The sequence below is a fragment of the Danio rerio genome, chromosome 15 (genome assembly GCF_049306965.1).
Source record: "Danio rerio strain Tuebingen ecotype United States chromosome 15, GRCz12tu, whole genome shotgun sequence".
Classification (NCBI taxonomy): Eukaryota; Metazoa; Chordata; class Actinopteri; order Cypriniformes; family Danionidae; genus Danio; species Danio rerio.
The window spans coordinates 32,605,507-32,629,237 of NC_133190.1; the positions used below are offsets into that span (position 1 = coordinate 32,605,507).

Sequence of the window (23,731 nt, forward strand, 5' to 3'; positions counted from 1 at the left end):
ATACAATATATATTTGTCAATTGCCAAAAAATATGCTGGTTTTGTTACAGGTTCACATCTATTTTTTTCAAGACAAAAAAAAAAAAATGCCCAGCTGGATCAGCATGGATCTTTAAGCAAGTCTAAACTAGTCTTTTCAGGAGAAGAAGAAAAAATCATGCAGAGAAAGAAAAGTGGAACAAAGAAAGCAAGTTGAAATGTTAGAAGTGAGCTTAGGGTCAGGAAACGATCCAGCAACGACCCAGCATGGGTTGTGGACAGAAAGAGTAAATATTTCTTACATAGCTTTTCACCTGCATATGGCTGTACTCATAGTATGAAGCCTTGTTCAGTGATTCCCCAGGTGTCCTGGTCAGTTTACAAATCTGCAATGAATCTCCTGCTGAACTGACAGCAGGTGCTGAGTACTTCTGTCTAAACAACATACACCCAGAAAAGTGAATAATGCATAGCAAAGAGCCGTGGCTATGATGACACTTCCTGTCAGAAAATGTTGTTTACAAAATAAATATAATATAATATAATATAATATAATATAATATAATATAATATAATATAATATAATATAATATAATATAATATAATATAACATAATATAATATAATATAATATAATATAATAAAGAGTATACACAACAGAACTAATTTCAATTTAAATGATAGGTGTTTAATTCAATTTAAATGATATCTTGTTATGTTGCTCATTCTTGTAGCATTCATGGAACTTTCAGTTAGTTCATTTAATAAAAATCTGTGCATTACTTCCAATTACAGAGATACTGTCTAAAATATGTGTTTGTATCAGAGCACTGCTGTTAATATGCAAACTCCCAGACCTTCTGATGTGGTTGGAATGGTCATTATCACCTTTCAAATTTCTATAATAAAAACACTTGGACATATATTCAAAATGCTTGCTAGAATCACTGACTTGTTGAAGTCATCCTTGTCAGCAATTATCATGATACCATTAAACCAATGACTGTAAAAAATATGGACGACGCGACAGCCCTTTTTCCCATTGAACGCCTTGAGGGCAAAACGCCTGCTTGACGGGCACAAACTGTCGCAAAAGACTGCTGAAATTGGAGCCAGACATGCGCAGAAGGATTGTCTGATGGAGCCAGAGGAGGAGCCGCGAAAATGAGCAGAGTCGAGCTTCCAATCAAACGCTTTATGTAAAATCAACTACGCCCCCCGAACTTCTCAGCATGCGTTTGCTGTCATATCAACACAAATGGATGTAATAACGTTAACAAATATGAGGGTTTTATATATTCAATCGCGCCAGCTCCAGGCCGCAGCGCATAACTTACTCGCGGCGTCGCGGGCTGATTCCGGCTCGCATGCGGCAGCGCCGGCGCGCTCGGCCGCCGCATCTGGCTCAATTGACTCGGACTGGAATCGGGCAGTGAGTCCAGGCATCCGGAGTAGGTCCAGCAGAGGTACCATTAGTCAGTCTGAGCTCTAAGAGATAAGTCTCCGGCAGGCGAGAATCTAGCCGGAACTGTGTTTTGCTATCTGGGTGGCTAGGCGTGTATCAGCAAACTAATAAAGCCCGAAAAAAGCCCTGAACTTAGCGAATAAACAGTGTTCCACCAGGATCATGTATGTCAGAAACTATAGTTTACTGCTGAACTCATTTTGTCATGGTAAAATAACACAGAAATCGAATAATAACATTTCAGTCTACTTCAGTCTCCTGCCGAAGCTCAGACGCCGCGCTTTGAGAAACTGTCAATCACAGCTGTCAATCACGATGACACGCCCAGCATTAAATTACTGCTAAAAACAAACTGTTTACAAAAATGAAGATCTGCACCTATTTCAGCACAATAACCAGTGCCTTAATCGACCAGAACTATCTTTCGGGACATTTTATTGCAAGTGTAATATTTTTTTTTATTTGGGCTCAAGTCTCCTTCATTAACACGGAGGAGGCGGGCTTTATGACTTGTACTGCAGCCAGCCCCCAGGGGGCGATCTAACGGCCGAAACCTTCACTCAAACGTAGGCTTGCGGCACACTTGCATTAAACACACATGTACTGCAAAGATGTTGATGTTACCTATGAGTAACTTACTTAACCAGTAAAAGATCACACAGCATGATTCAAGACAAGCACAACAAAGTGTTTGGATTTCAGACTCATAGCTGTATATTCAAGAGATTATTGTGCTATAGATATTGTATCCTGTGTGTAAATTATACATTGACTATTGGAGGATAGACTTTTATTCAGTAGTTTGTGCAATACTTGTGCATGCCTCACTGCACCAACGATATACATATTTAATTCAATGATATCTTATTTATTGATTAAACTTATGTACATTTTTGGATTCTGACTGTAATTTGTAACGGACAATTTCAACAGACATGCGATTCACAGAGAAAACCTATTGTTGATATAAAACAGTATTTTGCTGAACATTGACATATTTGCATCCCTATACTGAAAAATGAATGGCCAGTAAAAGATTAGGCAAAAGTTTTTATGGTTTAACTTCCATGTGTGAGCACAGTCATCTATGAAAATATGCACTAATAGTCTAATATTGACTTACCTTTAGGCTATATGTAGATAAAACAGCTACTTTATGCAACAATGAACCTTTGAAACACTGTCAAAGACAACATACTTTTAGGGACGGTCAATTTTATATTAATTTATTCTTTTTAGTATTAGTATTCATTATACTTTGGGTAAAATCCATTAACTTTCAAACCAGTGTTCATGTTTTGATTATATATGCATTATTCTTGATTTGCCCAAAGGAGTTCCACAGGGCTCAATTTTGGGACCTACACTACCTGACAAAAATCGATCCCAGTTGTAAGAGCAACAAATAATAACTCTTCTTCTAGTTGATCATTTGGAAAAGTAGCAGATGAATCATCTGTTGAACTACATCCCAATCATCACAAATACTGCTGAAGACCTATTAGAACCCACGTCGACAAAAGATTCTCAAAGAAATCAGTCATGTTTGGTGAAGGAAAAATCATGCTTTGGGGTTGAATTCAGTATGGGGGCGTGCAAGAGATCTGCAGAGTGGATGGCAACATCAATAGCGTGAGGTATCAAGACATTTGTGACGCCTATTACATTGCAAACCATGTGAGACGGCAAATTCTTCAGCAGGATAGCGCTCCTTCTCATACTTCAGCTTCCACTTCAAAGTCCTAGAAAGCAAAGAAGGTCAAGCTGCTTCAAGATTGGCCAGCCCAGTCTTTAAAACATTACGTTGAACATTATTAAGCATGTTTGGGGTAAGATGAAGGAGGAGGCATTGGTGATAAATTCATAGAATCTTGATAAACTTTCTGTTCTTGATGAACACTTTCTTTGCCATTCCAGATGACTTTATCAATAAGTTATTTGAGATGTATGGATTCAGTTGTCCAAGGTAATGGGAGTCATACACAATATTAATGTCCACTGCACCATGACTTTATATTCTATACTGTACATAATTTCTATTAAGTGACAAGACTTTTGTCTAAGCAAAGTCAGACCTTACTGTCCTAATTAAATCATTAAAAATCAATGTATGATCATATTTTATTTTGGTAAAATAAGCACAATCTAGAGGACTTTGCTTTTCATATAAGCCACTTCTGATACCAAATGAGCCACTACTGATAACAAATGATTAACTAGAAGTCAGGATATTATTTGTTGTTCCCAAAACAAGACTTCGTCAGGTAGTGTATTTAATTTTCACTGTATATGAATATGTTTTCTTTGGGAAACAATTATGATTTCAAACTAGTTGAAAAACTATTTTAATAATGTTTTTATGGTACTTTTTTGGAGTCCAACAACCCTTTATGGTCTAAAGAAAAAAAATAAATGAAAGCTATTTATTTTTTGGTGAACCACTCTTCCACCAATAACTATTCTTTGAATGTGGAAAGCATAAGAGAAAATAAGAAATATATGCTATTGCAAAGGATTTGTGAGCTCATTATGAAGTAATTTTGTGGTATAAGCTCTATATGCTTCCACATAACTTTAGGATGTGATGTTTCTAGCAATCCAATATTGAGGAGAGCAACACGGCAGACAGAAGAAAGAAAAAAAACGAGTCTAAAGAAAATTCAATGGTGGCATTGTAGACTACATTACAGAAAGTAATAACTGGTTCTCTGAGCTTAACACCCTAGCAAACACCCTTCAGACTGTAAATTGGATCAAGGATTGCAATCTTTCACAGTACCAGGGTGGCTCCAGTTTTAAAGAAATCATTCTGTGCTATTTTCTTATTTCTCATTTGTATGTCACGAAAGATCGGTATCATTTTAAGAATTCGACTCGCTGTTTGTTTTTTACTGCCAGAAAACATATTTAGCTTACATGACTGCAAATGTAAACAATTATTTGGGAGTTTTTCATTCTCCGTTTAATGAGGCAGGAGAAAGGAGCACATGCACAGAGATGCTCAAATATTAAGTGACTGGGACCGAAGAGGTTTATCTCCACATTAAGGCAGGCAAAAAATAAATGAACTATAACAAACGTCCGCTGATTATAATAGTTCAGTTTCATGGAATTTCATGAGAGCAGATTAACTCACTGAGACAAGCTGATGGAGTTCAGGTATTGCAGTAAAAAGAGCAAGGTTTTCTCATGCTCTATGAAATATTTCACAATGAATGTTGGAGGGAAAAACATAAAATCACACAAAGCCTGGAAAACAAACTTTGCTTGTCGCATTGAAAAATTGAGCAGCATATTAAACTCTCAAGCATTAATGCATTATTCATTTTCATCATAAATCTCAATTATTTCCAACAAAATGTAATTTCTAATACGTCTCAAAATAATGTATCATGTTTAATAGCATACTATATATGTCTGGAAACATCTTTGTCTTGATAAAGCTAAAAGTCACAGTGAGCATATTCTATCTTACTGACATTGTTGTCTTCTTGCTAAAAAAAAAAAAAAAAAAAAAAAAAAAGAGTACAATTACACAACAATTCATTCACACGGTTTCAACACTGATAATAATAGAGCACATTTCTTGAGTACCAAAGTAGTATATTAGAATGATTTATGAATTATGATGTCTGATAAACTGAAGGAAAGTTTTCTAAAAGTTTACCTTTGCCATCACAGGAATAAATTACAATACAAGAAAATAATTTTAAATAATATAATTGAAACATAAATATAACAGTAATATATAATTTCACAAATATAGATGCAGCCTTGGCGAATATATATATTAGAATTTTTTTTATTGTTTCGTACAAAAATACTTTCGTAAGCTTTGTGGACAGGACTGTGTGCAGGTATAGTGTGTCCACAGTCATACTGGAGTCATTCAAACACATTAAGTTCTCTTTTTTTCTTTTTTTCCGACACTAAAAATAGATCCAAATATAAGGCTCACTATAATATGATGTAGGAGTGTGTGTGTGGAAACTTTATAACAATATTGTGTGTGATTCATCGTTGCAGAAAGACTTGAATTATATCCACAATGTCACATATAATTGTTGGGAAAGTTCTTGCTGTAGTGAGAGAGATCTGATTCATACTTGTCTGTCACTATGCTGCTTATCTGTGAGACGCAGCAGGAGAAGCTACAACCATCAGAGTCAGTGAGAGATCTCGTGGGAAAGGTGGGTGGGAAGAACCAGCTCATTTGCAACAAATGCACAGGCAACAAAAACAGCTACAATGTCTTAACAGCTCTCATTTCCAATGTACACAAAGGTATAAAAAAATAATCTGATGTCTATTTTGAGCGGAAACTTTACAGACATACTCTGGAGACACAAAAGACTTTTATTAAATCTTGAAAAAGTGGTAAAATAGGTGCCCTTTAAAATATATTTTTTTCCCAGATGAAACAGATATTGACCTACAGATTATGTGAAAGGAGATTAAATAAATTAAATAAATTAATTAATATCTGCAAAGCAGACGCATGTGAAAAAAAAAAATGTGTGTACTCACATACTTCCCTACTATATAGACAGAATGTGAAAAACAGTAGAAGGATAATACATCAAAATTCATAGCATTTTAAAACCAGCAGCAAGTAATCAGATGGTGTTTTTTTTTCCCACAAAGACTCTGAAATTCACATTCAGTTGACTCTTTCCTATTCCATATGTAAGTGAAGCAATGCTGGCATATACTGTGCTGTAGGTAATGATGACAACATGGTACAATAGACATAGCACATCCAAATTCCATAACAATTCATACATTTTTCCAATGTACTATGTAGTACAAATATAGCTCCTATACTCACATTTGGGACACACTGACATTCCTTGCAAATCTCATTTCTATTTTTAAATATTTGTATCTGATGCACATCAAGGGCTGAGCACAAACACGTTTAACTGTGAGTCATAAAAACCAGAGAAGCATCCAAGCCAAAGCATGAAGTCAGTTTGATGGAAATGCTTCCAAATCCCAGAGTGCATCTGCCCAGGTGGATTGAGACAGTAAAAAGAGTACGCTGTGGCTGTGGGAGACTCATGCTGGATGTGACGACAGAGGAGCCGTCCTGTCCTCACATCTCCAGCTTCAGCTGCTTTCAACCGGAAAGATGAGAGCTGAAGCCTGACTGAAGTGACAGCACGTCTGGAAAAAAGCACTTCTGCTTGTCCTTGAGCAGCCGGGAGAGAAGAGTCCCTTGATGTCTGAGTAGGCAAAACTCACATACACACACACACAGCACACACTATACAATGCTGTAAGAGGCGTCTTAAGTGTTGTTCTGATCGCCTTAAGTCCGGTTACAGTGTGACAACATTGTTGAGAATCTCCTCAAAAACACTTCTGGAGTAAAATATTCATCAGTCTGCACCCCACGAAAAGAAACTACAACAACAGTGGCTCATTTGCATTGAACGATGTGCGTTTCAAGGCTGTTTCCGTATTCCTGTGAACATCTCTGAAATCACTTCATGAACACAATGCGGAGATTTGAGAGATTATTGCTGCGATCTTTGCAGCTGTTTTTAGAAAGAGCGATTGGGGACAATCATCCTGCTATTATAATTAACCCTTTCATAATTACACAAATAGCTCTATACAAACAATCAGTGATCAGTAAACCCAAGCTGGAATGTCTGCTGGTAGAAAACAAATAAATACCATTTATGTTCCTCAAATTAGCATTCAGACATTTGTGAATAGTCTTGCGTAGAGAATGAGTACCATGCACAAACTATTGCTGTATTTGCATATGACTGACAAATAAGCATTATGTTAAGGGCATAATTTACCCCAAAACATGTAAATATGTTGTTAATTCACTTTAATTGAATAACATTAACATCAATTTAAGGTCAATTTAACTTTTTGCTCACTATTCACTTAATTCAGAGGTACCCAAACTTTTCCTTATGAAGGGTTAAAAAACAAACACAACTGAGGACTTTGGGCTGAAGGTATATGTTTAACTGTATTAAAAATATTCTGTATTACAAATTTTCTCTTTTAAATAATATTTAAAAATAAATCAAACCAGGCTCATTGTGAAAACATAGTCCCGTGGACAATTCTGGAGACCGTGAAATACATCCCGGGAGAATCCACGAGAGGCCGTTGTTTGCGTTTTTTCGTATCTCAAATGTCTTTCGCGCGTGCCGATCACACATGCGCTGTTCTCGTGTAAACCTACCAAAGGCCGCTGTCGAACGACCGTATGTCTGACTGACTGAATGATTGACTGTGCGACCGGCCAATCGACTGACCCTGCCTTCTCCTTCCCTAAAGCCAACCAATTTTACTGATTGACCCGCCCACCCACTTACTTCCCTAAACCCAACCAACAATTTACAAAAGCCGTCCAGAAAAAGAAAAGCCCTCGTCACATTTTCAACCTGTTATTCACTTGTTCGTTTCATTTTTTGGATACTGTTTTTGTCTTACCTGATTTCTGGAACCGCTCTTCCCTGGACCTGAACCTGGTTTTCGTCGTGGTCAGCTCCTCTCTGCATGTCAAGTCTGCCAACCTACACGACGAGCTAGCTGTTCAAACTGGTTGCATCAGGAAAGCCCTCCACAAGGAGGTAAGCGGTCAGCCGGTAAGCAAGAAAAGGAATGATGTCATACCACCCCGTTTCGTGCAATTAAAAAATGAAATGCAGCTATACATTTCTCTGGCTACTTAATTTGCAGTCTCCAGAAACGTCCATGGGACTACGTTTTTAGAATGAGCTTGGGTTGAAATAAATAGAAGGCTTTACTTGTAATGTGAAGGACGCTGACAATGGAGATGAAGATAACACATATAGTGGTGTCAGTGTCCATGGTGTCACTGCTAAGAAAAAATATGACCAACTTGATCCACTTCAGTTTGCATAGAGCAAAGGAGTAGGTACATGTGATGCTATTAATAGTCTGTTGCACTTTGTTTTGAATCATTTAGAAGGCCCTGATGCATGTGCATGTGTACTTTTCTTTGATTTTATATCAGCGTTTAATATGGTTCAACCAAATGTTTTAATTAGGAAACTAAAAAAGTTAGGAGTAAATCCTACAATTATTGAATGGTATTACTGCTTTTTGAAAACTGAACTCAGTCAGTCAAAGTAAATAATAGTTTGTTTAAACTTTAATATAGTAGTTCTGGTGTCCCTCAGGGCTCATCACTTTTGTTTACTCTATATACTAATGAGTGCTCAAGCAGGCACTCACAGAATCTTAAATACTCAGATGATAGGGTAATTTTAAGTTTGCTAAAAAACAAGATCCTGTTTGTGTTTATTTTTCTGAAATTGATTCATTTGTTGAGTGGTGTGATGAAAACTTCTTTAAAGTTAATACAAAAAACTAAGGAAATAATATTTGATCCCAAGTGTGTTTTTGAACATTTACCAGTGTTTGTACATAATCACAAAAACACTCAGGTACAGTCATACAAGTATTTGGGAATTTACATAGATAAGTCTCTACCATGGGATACTCACGTAAACTGGAACTTCACCAAAGACTTTATTTTCTATGAAGGTTATGGTTCTATGTAGCTTTTGTCTGTGTATCTTTTTTGACCCTCAAAGTGCCAGTAGATTTGAATTAGCATTTTATAAATCAATGAAGACCACTGTTTCAGCTAAAAATCCTCTTTTAATGTTCAACTAAAGAGAAAAGGTTGCCAGCAACTTGGCCTGAGGTTCAGCTAATTAACAGCAAATTTTCATTTTTGGTTGAACAATGCCTTCAAGGCTATTTTAATGTTAAAAACTGTGCAATTCAAATGAATGGGAATTTGATAACCAATTCTGGTTCATCCACTTTAAATGTAAGCCTAATGCTTTTGAGGGTTAAAATTCACTTTAATCTGAATTGTAATATTTTATGTAAATAACTTCATAACAGATGCATATGCCATCCATAAGTGCACTTTGACAGCACAAACATACTGTCAGGTTTCCTCCTCGGGTTCAGTTATTCGCAGCGAGTGGAGATGAGCCATGAGAGATACTGTGCAGCACAGGAAGACAGCGCAGATGTAATCATCAAACAAATCTCCTGCCTTCTGTTATTTCCTGCCTTCCTTTGATCATTTCTCCTCTAAATATGAATGGATGCTTCCACACAAGAAAATGGCCAACTGTATAGACAGGCAGTCTACCACACTAATGCAATGCTGCCACAGAAATGGTCAAGGCAAGCAACTGAAAACAAGGTTCAATTTCACAATAAGCTCTTGCGTATTCAAAAGTCTTTTTATCCTTTCAATAATCTCACGCATTACAGTACAATCATGTGCTATCTGCTATATGTTTTCAGTTAAAGTGAGATGTTACAGCTTAGTCCTATAGGAAATTATCATAATTCAACTGTATTTTCTGAAGTACAATATAAAAGCTTGAGATGTTCCAAACAAACACATGATCAAAATTAGAGATTCCTATCAGCAGAAAAGTCTTTAATTATCTGACAATCCCTATTCAACTGGCAGCTGAATTTCCAGCTTTTATTGACTGATAGTGATCCTTTCTAAAGTGGCCGAAATTCTCAGACAGCAGCTGATCAGATGAAGAACTAATGGATGAAGAGGAGTGATGGTGATTCCAAATCTGTGATTTCTAGAATATTGCATCTGTAACACAAGTCCCCAAAAAAGGCTGGCCATCTGAAAGAAAATCCAAAAGAGGAAAAGATAATGCAAAGAATCTCTAACTCTGTCCATACTCTAACTCTGCAGTCGGTTCAACACTGCAGCTGGAATTGATCAGTAGTTCATCTCTGACCAGGGTACAGATCTCTCTCATAAAACAGTGTCCTGAAGAAGAAAAGAAAATGTGGACAGAGAGCCCTCCAACCAAACCACTCATCAGCAGAATGAATCAAATCCCTGGAGACTAACATTTGTTGAAAACCATGGGGACAAAGTCTACTTTCAGCAATGAAAGCAGATTTATTTATTAGCAGGTTTTCTTGATTTGTTTTTTCATTTGCAATAGCGCACATCCAGTATGCATAAATGAAACTGGAATCAAAGTGAACCCACTACAGACAACAAAAAAGCTAAATATTAATGACAAAAATTTGTTTAAATATTTATGTTTTCACAGTTGACCTTTACAGCTTAGATAGTCGTCACCAGTGTGTGTTGAAAATTGTCACCACCAAGTATTGTCTGACAAAGAGCATCTCGAAATGTCAGCAAAACCGCTAAAGCCATTTTTTGAAGCTGAAAACACTGAAACAATTAAATATCTAGCCCAAATCCTGATCTAAACCTGATTGAAAATCATTGGAAAATCATTGGTGACATAGTTACAGCTCAGAAATGCCCATGGTTAATAAAGTTATACAGTACTATGGCCATAAGACTGTAGAAGAGCTCTTGTGATTAAAGCAGAGAAGTGTGAGAGACTAGTGGTGTCCTTGTGGGGGAAAAGGAATTTGTTTGATTAGTTTTGTGTCTACTTTATATTAGAAAAGAAAATGTTTAGACTAACAACAGATTAATCAATATTTTCTTTTGTATGATACCATATATTAACCCAGCATACTTCTTTCTTACTATCATGTATGCTTCTTTATAGAAACTCATAACAATATGGAAATAGCAGAATAAGAATAACTGTAGTGTGGGGGCCTTGCTCCAGACTTGACTTCTGTCTAATAAGTCTAGACATGTCACAAGGCGCTTGATGTTTGTAGAAATTTTGAAATATATTGAAGGTCACTTAACTGCTAAGAGATTGGTACAAGAACCAAATGACTGCAGAATGACGGATAGGTGATGTTACACCAAAACTCCACCTGTTGATATCAGTTGTGTGTATATGCTGGAGTCAGGAAAATGTAAGTTAGTTATGCACCTCCTGAATGTAATTCATGTATAGCATTGGGGTAACGTGACCCAGAGCTTTGTTCTCAAATTATTCATTTGAATCTAATAAATTGATCATATTTTTGACATCAAAGAATACCCTCTCCTAACCTTTTTGATTAAACACGCATGAAATTGGCATGACATTCCAACATCCTGCACCTGAAAATGTGTTTAAAGCAAAGGTCTGTACACTTCCCAATGACTTTTGACTGCTACAACCTTCTACTTCATGCTCTGATAGATAGATACATGGATGAATGGATGAATAGATGGATGGATGGATGGACAGATGGACAGACAGACGGACAGACAGATAGAGAACATCTACACTCTCTTTAAAAGAAGTTTCTAAAAGTGTTTTCCATTGTATGGGTAACATTTAAATGTGTCTCGTTGAGCTATTTTTAAAGTCCCTCATAGGTTCCTATTCATCCAAAATCATTATATATAATGTAGCATCAGCTTTTTCTTGCAATGTAAGAAATTAATAGTTAATTTATTTTGTGCAACACTTTTATTTTCAAAGCAGTTCCACATAATTCTTCTGTTCCTTTTTTATAGATTCATGATTAATTGTGTATTAAGTTGCAATCACCGTTACGCAACGTGCAAAATTTAATCACATTATCTCCTTTTGAAGCAGGAGTTCATCTCAAGTGGCATGCATATTATGAATCAGTTCATTTCTCATAATCCCCAGGTGCCCAAGAACAGTAGAGAGTCTGATGTGGCTCCAGAAAGTACAGCCAGTGGCTCATGATGCGGCGCAAGCGTGACGTGACAAGAGCAATTTATCAAACTATTACTCACATAATGTGCTCTTAACTGGAAGCGGCATGTGCATACATATCGTCATAAATGTCTGGAGAGCGAGGACAGCGCGCCTGCCATCATCACTGCAGGAGCAAGAATAACTACCCTCATCACTGATGAATACAAGACATTTAGATTTATGAGTCGGACTGAAGCTCTCTCAGGAATAGCGATATGCCTCTGTGGAAATGAGTGGACTTATGCAGATGTAAACGTATTCAAGCGTTGCCATGTCTCGCTGACGGCAGATGCCAACCTTGTTTGCATGTGAAATGAGGAAAAAAAAAAGCCTGAGGACAAGATGCTGTTGTCTCTGATCATCTTGACGTCCTGCTGTATCTATAATGGTGTGATGAAGTAAGTGTTATATGCCCACACTGATCTGATTATTAGGCTTTTACAACAACAACACAACCCCTGCTGCGAGTCTGCTTTATTGTGATGATGCGAGCCGCAGTGGGAAGAAGTTTTGCTGATTTATTTCATCTGAGAAGAGCTGAGGTGATGCTTTTCCTCTGGTTTGGCTTATTTTATGCCAGCTGTCCTGTTGTTTTTGAACCAGGAGGCTCGAGATGGATCCTGTCTCCTACTGTGCCACATGAAGAACATCTGCTAGGACGTTTCCAGTCCTCATAAAAAAATTAAATGCTTTTTAGATGTTGTTCTAATGGGAGTATCATCGGAGTTAGCATTGGTAGGCAAGTTGGCGAATGCTCAAACTGTAGAATAATATTATAACTATAGTTTAAGTGCCTGATGTTTTATTTTTAAAAGTCAATGCTTCATGTTTACAGCTGGCGTTCAACTTAAAGTCAACTTTTTAATCAATCTCTGAGTGTAAAATAACTGTATTGTTTTCATACCAAATTTGGTAAAAATACCAAAGGCCAAATAAATTGTCTTATTGTAACGTTGAACTGCTGGACGACAGAATTTGCAGTCTACAGATGTTACTACTTCAATGTGTTCCTTATGCCGCCATTCATACCGCGGCGACGGCGGTACTTGATGCGCCAGCAGCTTTTGACCGCTGGGTGGCAGTTTAACCACAGATATTCAGCTTTGCCTTTTCACAACACTAAACAGACTTTTCTGTGCGTACCTTATGTGATCAGATGTGTTCAATTAAAATATAATTTTGATTTAGTTTTCTTATAGTGATAAACATGATCTTACCAGGGCTTAAAGTATTCCGGCACCATGCCGGATCTCCGGCGTGCGGCCGTGAGAGAAAAAAAAAATAGAGCTTGCACATGCGGTTTAGTTGGGGATGCTCAAAATAACTGATTAAGCAATAACCGAAAGGGTGCGTTTGTAACCGATGAATGGTATCAGTTAAACGATTAAAATATGCTTTATACATTTTTAAAGTTTGTCTGCATACGGGGCATCTGTTTAATGGTTTACTGACTGCCGCCAGTGTTTTACGCTCTGCTTATGCTTGCTCAGCGCGCTTTAAGTTTTGCCGTTGCGCGCTGTGTGCTCGAGTGGAAAAAGCGTGTTACCTCTGTTTCATTGTTCAGTCAAATGAAAGCACTGCAGGCTTTCTGTTGAGGTGACAGCGGGGTTTGGGTTGTCAATGTGAGTACGATAAACTTTTAAAGACTGAGGAGAGACTTGTGGTCGCTGTTTCAAGTTATCCAGAGCTGTATTTATAGATCTTAAATATCACAATATTATTAAAATTACAATTATAACATCGACAGCAACTCGACTCGCGCACACCAGCTAATTCAGTCGTTTTCTAGTGACATACAAAAGAGGCTTATTTTTTTCTTGTCAACCATAAAAGGCAGCGCGGTACGTCGCGCGTTTTTGCAACGTAAAGGCGTGCGCTTTGTGATCGGCCCCTAAATGTACAACAAATATTTGTTAACTCTTGGGATGGTAACACATGCAAACACACGTTTCTACAGACACATTTTGCCAAAGAAGCAAAATGAAAGAAGGATATTTCTCGTCACAGTTTCACACAGTGTTGACAATAACCAGCGCTGATGCAGATCACCTCTGTGCTGTATGGAGCCGCTTCATAAACCTAAAAAAAGCAGGCTGTTGATGATTTAGGGTGGGCTACAACCAACAAACCCCTTTTTATTTATTTTTTTTATTTTTTGAAAATTACAGTTATTAATAGTTCTTATATAATATCAGCTTTTAAAATAGCCTACAATCTACGAATCAAACAAATCCAAAGATTTTCTTGATTTTTGTATAATAATAACTCCGCACCAAACTGAGGCTTTCATTTTATAGCTTAAAACATGTATGCAAATGTATGCAATGTCATATGTAAGGGCTGTGACGGTCACCGTGACGACAATCACTCTAGAACACACATTTTCTGTTTTGTTGCCAAATAGCCTATACATTTATGAACATAACGTTAACTTAGACGTGATACAGCAAGTTCAAGTTCAGCCATGAACCTTGCTGGAAAACTTATATTACATCGCCAATCTGGAAACATTTTGGATTCGTGGCGAACTAGTAAGGCGAATCAATAGTTAGGATGAAGCTATTTGTAGGGCTTGTTTAGAAAAATAAGTGTTAAATGGACAAACACGTCGAACCTCCATAGCCATCTGTGGTAATGTCACCCAGCCATGACATGCGGAGCCAGCTCCGGTGTCATCTACTGAACGCAAATGCCCAGCTAGTCAGCCAGGTATGGTAGAGAGGCCTTTTCAAAAATGGGCAAATACAAAAGAGAAACTGATAAATAGTAGACGTTGATGAGAAATGGACCAGCATATTTGGTAGTTGAGAACGCGCCGATCCACAATGTAGAGCTGGTTTCCGAGAAATGCAGGCGGCGGAGCAAGATACTCTCTTTGCCACGGTTGCGAAAAAGTATCTGTATGGGCTACAGGCACACAGTCTCAGTGCTGCTGGAAACATTGTAATCTCAAATAAGTCTCCGCTTAAACCGAACAAAGTCAACATGTTAGTTTTTCTGGCAAATAATTTAAAATATGAATAGAAAAAAAGGCAGAGAGACGCAGTTTTTTTTTCCAACATCTGACTTATGTTGTTACAAGCCTATAGGCTAATATTTTTGTTCTTCGTTACTATTTATATTATTATTGATTAGTATTTGAGAAGTTTTTAAAATGTAACGTTTACTGTTTCAAGCAGTTAAAGTTATTTAATATTTAACTAGCCTAGGCTGTATTGTGTTGTTTTATCAACGAAAGTTAAAAAACAAACATGTTCGTTTGTACGAATATTTAGCATAATACTTTGGTCTTTTTTTATTTCTTAATTTTACATGAAATGTAAATTAACTTAGGTAGGCTACTTGGGTACAGGGGCGTAATTTGTTGGTAGTATACCGAGGAATGTTTAGACAGTAAATATTGTCATCATTATTTAAAAAAATTATAAATAAATAAATTAAATGAAAAAATAAATAAAACACCTTACGGAAAGGATGCAATGAAGGAAAAGCATGCTCTTAATCATTCTTCATAATCTGATTCTTACCCTATACATGCAATAAACTTATTGCGCCAACAAGAACAAGCTCTAAAAGGTAAAGTCTAAAGCAAGAGGAGTTATTGATATGATATTAATGTTAGTTAATATTATTGATCGTAAACACGACCTGCGTTGTATAATAAACGGCGTCATTGTGTCCTGTCTGCGATTTTTTTTCTCGTTGAAGAACAGAAAATTCATGTTGTCACCATCTTCCCAGCCAGGTTTTCATCCACAGTTTCCGCTTTTGTTTCTTCTCAAACAATAAAGTTTCGCTATAGCAGGCCCGGCGGCAGGATATCATAACTGAGGGCGCAAGGGCCATTTAAAAATAGTTTCTAAAATTAATGTGTTACTTAGTTACATTTTTAGGCATTAGTGTAGCCAAACAGAAAGCCATGTCTACCTATATTATTCAGCCTGCAGCGCAAGAGGTGGATCCGCGGTAAATCCACACGCACTAAATAGCCTACCTTTTTCTTTTACAACACTGTAAACATAACTTCGCAGGTCGATCATCTTTAAACGCAAAAGACATTTTTAAGTGTCCTAAATTGACTGCTGCTGTAGAAGGGGATGTTTTTTTTACATAACTGTAAGCGTGTGCTTTAGCTATGCCAAAATGAAAGCAAATATTTTGTTCTGCGTTTTGTCAATTGTATAGCTTAATAATAATAATTAAAATAATAATAATAATATTAATAATAATAATAATAATGGATATAATAAATTATAATATTATTTATAGTATAGACATTTTTACTAGGCTACTTTAATATTAATCCCTAACTCAAAAACTAATGTGAAAATGAATGGCAGCTGTGCTAAAATTAATGTAACGGGAAATTTCTTCTGCGTTTTTCCCCTTTATAGCTCAATAGTTTTATTCAAAGAATTAGTTAAGCAAAACATGAAATAAATTAAACTGCGTGTCTTTGTGATATCCACTAGTCCAGTTTTCTCCAGTGTGAGTTTAGAGTGCGCCTCCACCGCATGCGCATTTATGCCTGCACCAGATCAAAGCAGGTGTAAAGTCCAGCACAGAGCGCGTTGTGCGTTCAACTAGCAATACCCGCTCCACTGTCTCCAACACACAAATACTCGAACTCTTTATTTGTGGACTTACTTTTGATAATAGGCTACTATCATTACCTTTATCATGATTCTATTTTTATTTTTATTATTCAATTTTTTTATTTTATTTTCTTTATTATATGTTATATCCATAATTGTTTGCACTACTGCCCTTTTTGCACTGTCTTTGTACGCAGTGACGCTGCACTGCTTTGGCAATACGAATGTACAGTTATTTGTCATGCCAATAAAGCACCTCAAATGTGAAAATAGCCTAGGCAACAAATAACAAATCGGAGTCTAATAATAACAAATGCCATTTTCATTTTCATACACGTGTGGGTTTTGACAATATGTGTTTAATTAAGCTATAAAGATTAGCCTATCAAATGAAATGCATAGTGAAATATGAAATAAATGTCAATTTTGCTGAATAATTAATTAATCTATATCTTTAATATTTTTAAAATCATCTCGCTTCGGCCCAGAGAAAGAGGCGCGCGGCACCAGCGGACCTGTGCTTTCCCAAACAAAGCCGTACAGTAACTTGCGCTGAATATACATAGTTTGGGGGGGAGGATATAGTAGTGAGTGTTTCCCAAAACCCCTATAGTTTCTCTGTCGCAGATCCATCATTTGAATCACGTCACTATTAACCCTGCTTTTATTTATTAAATGCTTCCCAACGCCGCATTTCTGTTGAGCGAAAAAAAGCTGCTGAAAATAAATAAAGTTATGCCAATGCCATTTTAATAGATTCATGATAGTAGTAGCTGGTGTGCTTCATCTGCGTGATTCTGATTTGACATTCTTCCGATAAACTTGCGCTGTCTTGGTGTAAATGGGCTATGAACTGTTGCTATTGAGGCTAAGGTGTAAATAAGGCTATAGTTCTCTCTGCAACTTTCAGGTTTGAGGTGGGGGAAGTGGCAGAGGCAATTCAAATGAACCATCTCTAAAAATAAAAAATGCCACGTACGCGGCATCTGTGTAAAGATCATTACCTTATTTTATTATTATTATTATTATTATTATTATTATTATTAATTCATTCTTTCATTCATTTTCTTTTCGGCTTAGTCCCTTTATAAGTCTGTAATTGCCACAGCGAAATGAACCGTCAACTTATCCAGCATATGTTTTACGCAGAGGATGCCAGGAGGGCCAGCTGGGGCTTTGGGGGGCGAAGTGAAAGGAGAGGCGGACTTTGCCCCAAGTCTGGGAAAGATGGCTTGCCGTCATTACACTAGTTTTCCGAAGGCACACGAGTTACATGCGCCAAATACATGAACAAATAAATTAATAAATAAGGGAAAGAAAACATCTAGCCTTATGGGTTGAGAGGTCTTTTTGATTATAATCGCCGTTATGTTTCCGTTTTAAATGTAAGGCTGTTGCATAAAATAATACAATTTTAATTTATAAGTGACTTTGCTGCGTCCCCCTGGATGTTTCAATAACGCATAATAATCTTTACACCATATTAAAGACACAGCAGACTAAAGGTTTTCGAGAGTTTTTGTCAAGTTTAAACGGTGTGTTTGTGCGTGTTTATATGCCTGCATATGTGTGTGTGAGAGATTGAGCAAATGAGCGCTCCCTTCACAGCTCTGGTAAGCTGCGAGCAGCTTCTTTCTTTTTGTTATTTATTTTGATAATACACAATATGAACAAAACAGAAAGACATAAAACTTTACGTGTACCCTTTTGTAGACTTAAAACAAGTGTCATATCTTTATAAAATAGCCTAAGCCATATTGAAATATAATTTAAAGAATTACAAATATCTGATATAATAAAATCGCATGAAATAAATAAACCATTATAAAACAAGCAAAAGCAACAAGGTAGGCCTTTATAGCCTACATAAATGAAACCTTTAAAGCCATATTAAACAAAGCCATTTTACAAAGGCTTTGTTAAAAAAAAAGATTTTATATATTCTCTAAAAACAGTAAACACCAGAGAAGGTTTAAAATATGATTTATTTATTTATTATTTATTTAGGATACGATGATTTTAATAATGATTTTATTAAAAATTTGAATTTATCTCAATTTGAATAATCAAATCATGCAAACAGAGCATTTTTGGGGTGAGTGAATGCATGAACTGCGACCTTTTTTCAGTTAACCAAATGTGCAGTGCCACTTTAAAAACGGATCAGGGGAAACTACAAAAATAAGTGTGTTCTGTGTCCCCAAACAAGCATTGATGTTTTTATATGACGCGCTAAAATTGAAAAATTAAATTTACATGAAGAGCTTTATTAGTGAAAAGCTGCTGAGCGCAACGCAATATATGCTGTTTTATTACTCGCTCTGTGCTTAAATAGTCTACTTAACACTTTCCTTAAGATCACAGATACAATATGCAACATCTAATTCCGGGGACGTTCTGGGGGCAGGGTTTGCGTGTCATGCTGCAAGCTACTAGCCCGAAAGTGAAAACGCGACATGATTTCAGCCTCACTGATGCCCATTAACACCTAACAGACAAGCTTTTGGTTATGAATAGGGGGAAGGGGTCTCCACTCTTTAAGTGTTTTTCATAAACATGAATACACAAAATCCAAAAATAGGACGGATGGCTTAACAAAACCTATGCGTTTAAAAACGAAACCGCATTAAATATGGGGCCTTATGAAAATGAATGTTTCTATGCACAACAACTGAACTTAATGTGTTATTTAAAATATCTATATTATGCTCCAAGCATTCGCCAAAACGAATATATTTTTACGTAAAAACACAGAACATAGCTGAATAGAGTGTTGCCTGCTTTAGACGATAGGTTAAAAATTATATTATAAATGGTTATGTTCAGGTCAGTGAAATAATACCTTTAATAAATAAAATGGTGGGCCAGTGATTCCCTCGCTGTCATCAGTGCATGGGTTAATGAGCTTAGGAGAATTCTGCTTTGCATTTTTCTATGCATTACTAACATCACTAAACCAGACATTTGTTTTATAAGTTAACCAAATATTCGCGCAGATTCAGCAGTTTTTTTCTGACGCGTTTGCCATTCATGCCAGTCAGTGAAAAAAGAAGTAACTGTGGCCCTGTTTGCAGGTATTAAGATTCGTTTTCATCAATCTGATGCAACTTTTATTATTTACAGGACGTAAAAATGCAATTAAAAGTTTCAAATCAATTCAATTCAATTCAATTCAACTCAATTTATAAAAAGACTAGCCTATTTTATGCATTAAATAATGAAATATAACTAATTTCCTTTATTTCTGATCAGACCATGCATTTTAGACTATTTTACAATTGTAATATGTGCATATGCTTTTTTTAAAATAACATTCGTCTAACAAATATTTTAGCACATCGAAAGTAATTAAATGACCTGTTTTTGATTAAAAACCTTTATGCAAAAGGATCAGAAATTGATCGCGCACGCATAGGAAAATGCAGTTATGTGACACATGACATGCATGGCTCCTATGCCGCGTTTTTAGGATAAATTGGCATATAGGTGCTGCTTTGAATAGAATAAAACTATTTAAAAACACATTAAAAACTTCACAAAGCGTATCTTATGGAAAAACACCAATTGCCGGGCTCTGCTTTCGGTTTTAAAAGAATCAAGCAGCTTTAAAAAAATATAATTTCCTGAAGAGAAATGACAGAAAAAAAAAGATTAAACATATCGGGACTGTTAAAAGAACATTTCTCTTTAATATATTCTTTCGACTCCGAAACATCAGCTAAGATTATGAATTACGGAGTGTCTCTATTGCCTGCTTCAGCAGTGCGTGGCTGGTTATGAACGAGGAGGCGGAGAGAATGCGCTGTTTAGTTTCTACTTGATATATTTAAATAAAAACTAACACAGAACTGCTTTTAACGCTCAAAAAGTTAAACTAAAATGCACAACTCTTGTTGGTTGCACCCGCGGGATGCACAATAAACCTATCGCGCCATTATTTTAATTCTATATTCGTGAAGAATGAGCCACGAGATTGAGATTTTTGAAGGTGCTCTCCAGCGGCGAAGTTCCTGGCAGAGTAGCGAGTGAAAAAATGTGCATGCAGAAATTGAACAAGAGGAATAACATTTTAAATTATATAACAAGCATTGTATTCTTTCTAATCCCCGCCCAGTTTTAATACAAGTTGTGTTCTTCAATTTTTGTGGCTGGGAAGTTTATTAAGAATATATTAATAATTATATATTATTAAATAATTACATATATATATATATATATATATATATATATATAGAGAGAGAGAGAGAGAGAGAGAGAGAGAGAGAGAGAGAGAGAGAGAGAGAGAGAGAGAAAGAGAGAGAGAGAGAGAGAGAGAGAGAGAGAGCCATTACAAGTAAAACAACAACAACAAAAAACAACAATTTTACTTTAAAGAAAAACAGATGTTTTGAGAAAAAAAAAACTGAACAAAACTGAAACCAAATTATTAAAACTAAACTTGCGGGACTTTATTTATGTCCTGTGGCAAAATTATTTTTATTATACTTTAAGTTATCTGCTTGAAGTAGGCTAGGTCACATTTATCAATGGTAAGTTTTAGTCTAAGTTTACATCAATAACAATGTGCATTGTCCTTTACCATACAAAAAAGGAAGAAAAAACATTATTATACACCATAGTAGCCGCAAATCTTTTTAAATGCATTAAAAAAGCAAGCACATATCTTAGCCTTACCTTGAGTTTGTTCACATTCTGCCAGTATTAACATACATGCTGTATTTTATTACAGTTCATTTTGATGAATTAGGTCTAACTGACAGTTTTTTCTTCTTTTTTCGCGGTTATGCGGCATTATATTTCACACGCATATGCAAGGTGACTGAAATTGAAATTAAAATACCAAACATACTGAGCCATTAATTAAAAAACAAAACAACAGTTATAGCTTCTTTAAAGGAGAACATTGACGTTTTGAAAAAAAAAAAAAACTGAACTGAAACTAAATTATTAAAGATAAACCTGCGAGACTTAATTTATGTTATGTCCTGCGGCAAAATTTGTTTTATTATACTTTCAGTGATCTCCTTAAGGTAGGTCAATTTATTTATTTATTTATTTGCTTTTGATGAAGCAGCATTCAACTTAAGCTCTTTAGACCATGCCCCTGACCGTTTCTCAGTGTTTCGCTGCAATATCTTTAAATAAATAATTTATTTAGGCCTAATTTCATTATTAATTAGTTTTCATTATTCGTTTATTATTATGTACAATTGTTGAGACATAAAATAAGATAGTAAAATATAATCAACAACGAAAATTAAAACAAAAACAGAAATAAAAACATAAATGAAAATGTCTTGTCTTAGTCCTATCAAAATAGCAAACACTGAACATCTCTCTATATTTAGGCTAAAAGACTGCTTTATTTATTTATTTAAGACTACTTATTTGTACTGAATGTTTGTGCTTTCATGTTAGTTGTCTTTTATTTCTTCAATTCTATTTTCCAAAACTAGTCCTCTTTGCACTTAAAAAGTTTACAATAAAGTGTGTTAACAAATTTTAAATGATTAATGAAGGAATTATAATGCTTTGACTTATTGTTTAATCTCATTTACAAGCACAGTAGCATATTTAAAGCTGCTGTAAAGGCTATTTCTGTCCGTTCGCATCCCGTCCCTTTGCGCCCCCTGGCGGCTCATTCACAAGCTGCTGTCATATACTAAAAACAGAGCGGCAGTTATTTCAAACGGCGGCGGTATAAGACGCGGCGGTAATAGTCACTTTGAACTCTCACCTACTGTACGTGCAGTTTATTAAATGAAGTTTCATAAACTAATTTCGAGAGGAGCACGTGATATGATTGACTGCAGCCGGCCACTCATCTAAGCTCATTAGCTAGCCAATCGGAACGATCCAAACCCACTATAAATAACCTAGCTAAAATGTACACCCCTATCTTCGTTTTCCGAAGAAGCACAGAAGGACGGACACAGCTCCTCTTCAAATCCTCAAATCTTCATCTACCATACCATCGCCTGCGACATTAACTTCAACCTACTACAAATCAACAACGACAGCAACAACAAAACTCAAAAAATTCAACGGACACGCCATCATCAACTAAACAACAACATCATGGAAAGAGACGATACACCCGCTCCCCTAGGAACACCAGCACAAGGACAACAAGCCCCAACCGGAAACCAAACAAACACCGAAGCTCCCATAAGAGGCAGAAGACCCATCCGCTCTACAGTTTCAAGGACCCATCGCCGTACACAGTCTCCATCCCCCATAACCCCAAACCGCAACTTACCTTCTCCATCTTCATCATACGCATCTGCAAGATCCTCATCCCTCATCTCAAATAAAATGACAGTCGCCGAACTCCGTCAGACCATTACAAACGCCGGTATATCCATCCCCAACCGCTGCAACAAAGCTGAACTGTTGAAACTCTACGAAACCATCCCTTCACCAACTCCTCCCCCTCAGGACAGCAGACCAACTCGATCCCGGCACACCCCCTATCCTCAACCGACTTCTGCACAGCAAGCAACTAACCACCCCGGACCACCCAAGAAAGCAACCAGGAAAACAAATAAAAAGCTACCTCAAGCTACTGGACAGTCTGCACCCGTTACCATTACCTTTCAAAACACAGACAATCCACAGGAAAATCACGCCACTCCAGGACTTCCCACTCCCCTTCTCTGGCCTCCAGCTCCACTTTCCAGCGGAAACTCCATTCCTGCTCTTCCAGACATCTCTCCCTCTCTCAACCCTCCTCATTCTATTCTCCCTTCTAACCTTCCCCATTCTTCAACTCAGTTTTTTCCCACTCAAACTTTTCCTACGATCCATAACGCCGTTCCTCTTCCTACTAATTTCCCCTCTTCTACTACCTCCTTTTTCCCCTCTACATCCCTCCACCAAGCACCCACTGTCATTACTAACCCTCCCCAACAGTCTACTCTTCGTACTAGCATCTCTTCCGCACGGCCCCCCTTCACTCTAAGCACCGCCACACCCCTTCCCATTCCGCAAAATGCTCCAGTCCTGGAACCACCCCCGATCTCCAATGCCATCAGAAAC

General features: G+C 36.7%; 1 long non-coding RNA gene across 2 annotated transcripts in view; it reads right to left on the bottom strand.

The window, feature by feature from the left end:
• Nucleotides 1-9,294: 9,294 nt before the first annotated feature.
• Nucleotides 9,295-23,731, bottom strand: part of LOC141377866 (uncharacterized) — a 107,119-nt gene continuing 92,682 nt past the window's right edge. For both annotated transcript variants that reach the window (XR_012390911.1, XR_012390913.1), the window contains one exon: nt 9,295-10,114. This is a non-coding gene — a long non-coding RNA (uncharacterized lncRNA). The remainder of the gene's footprint in view (nt 10,115-23,731) is intronic.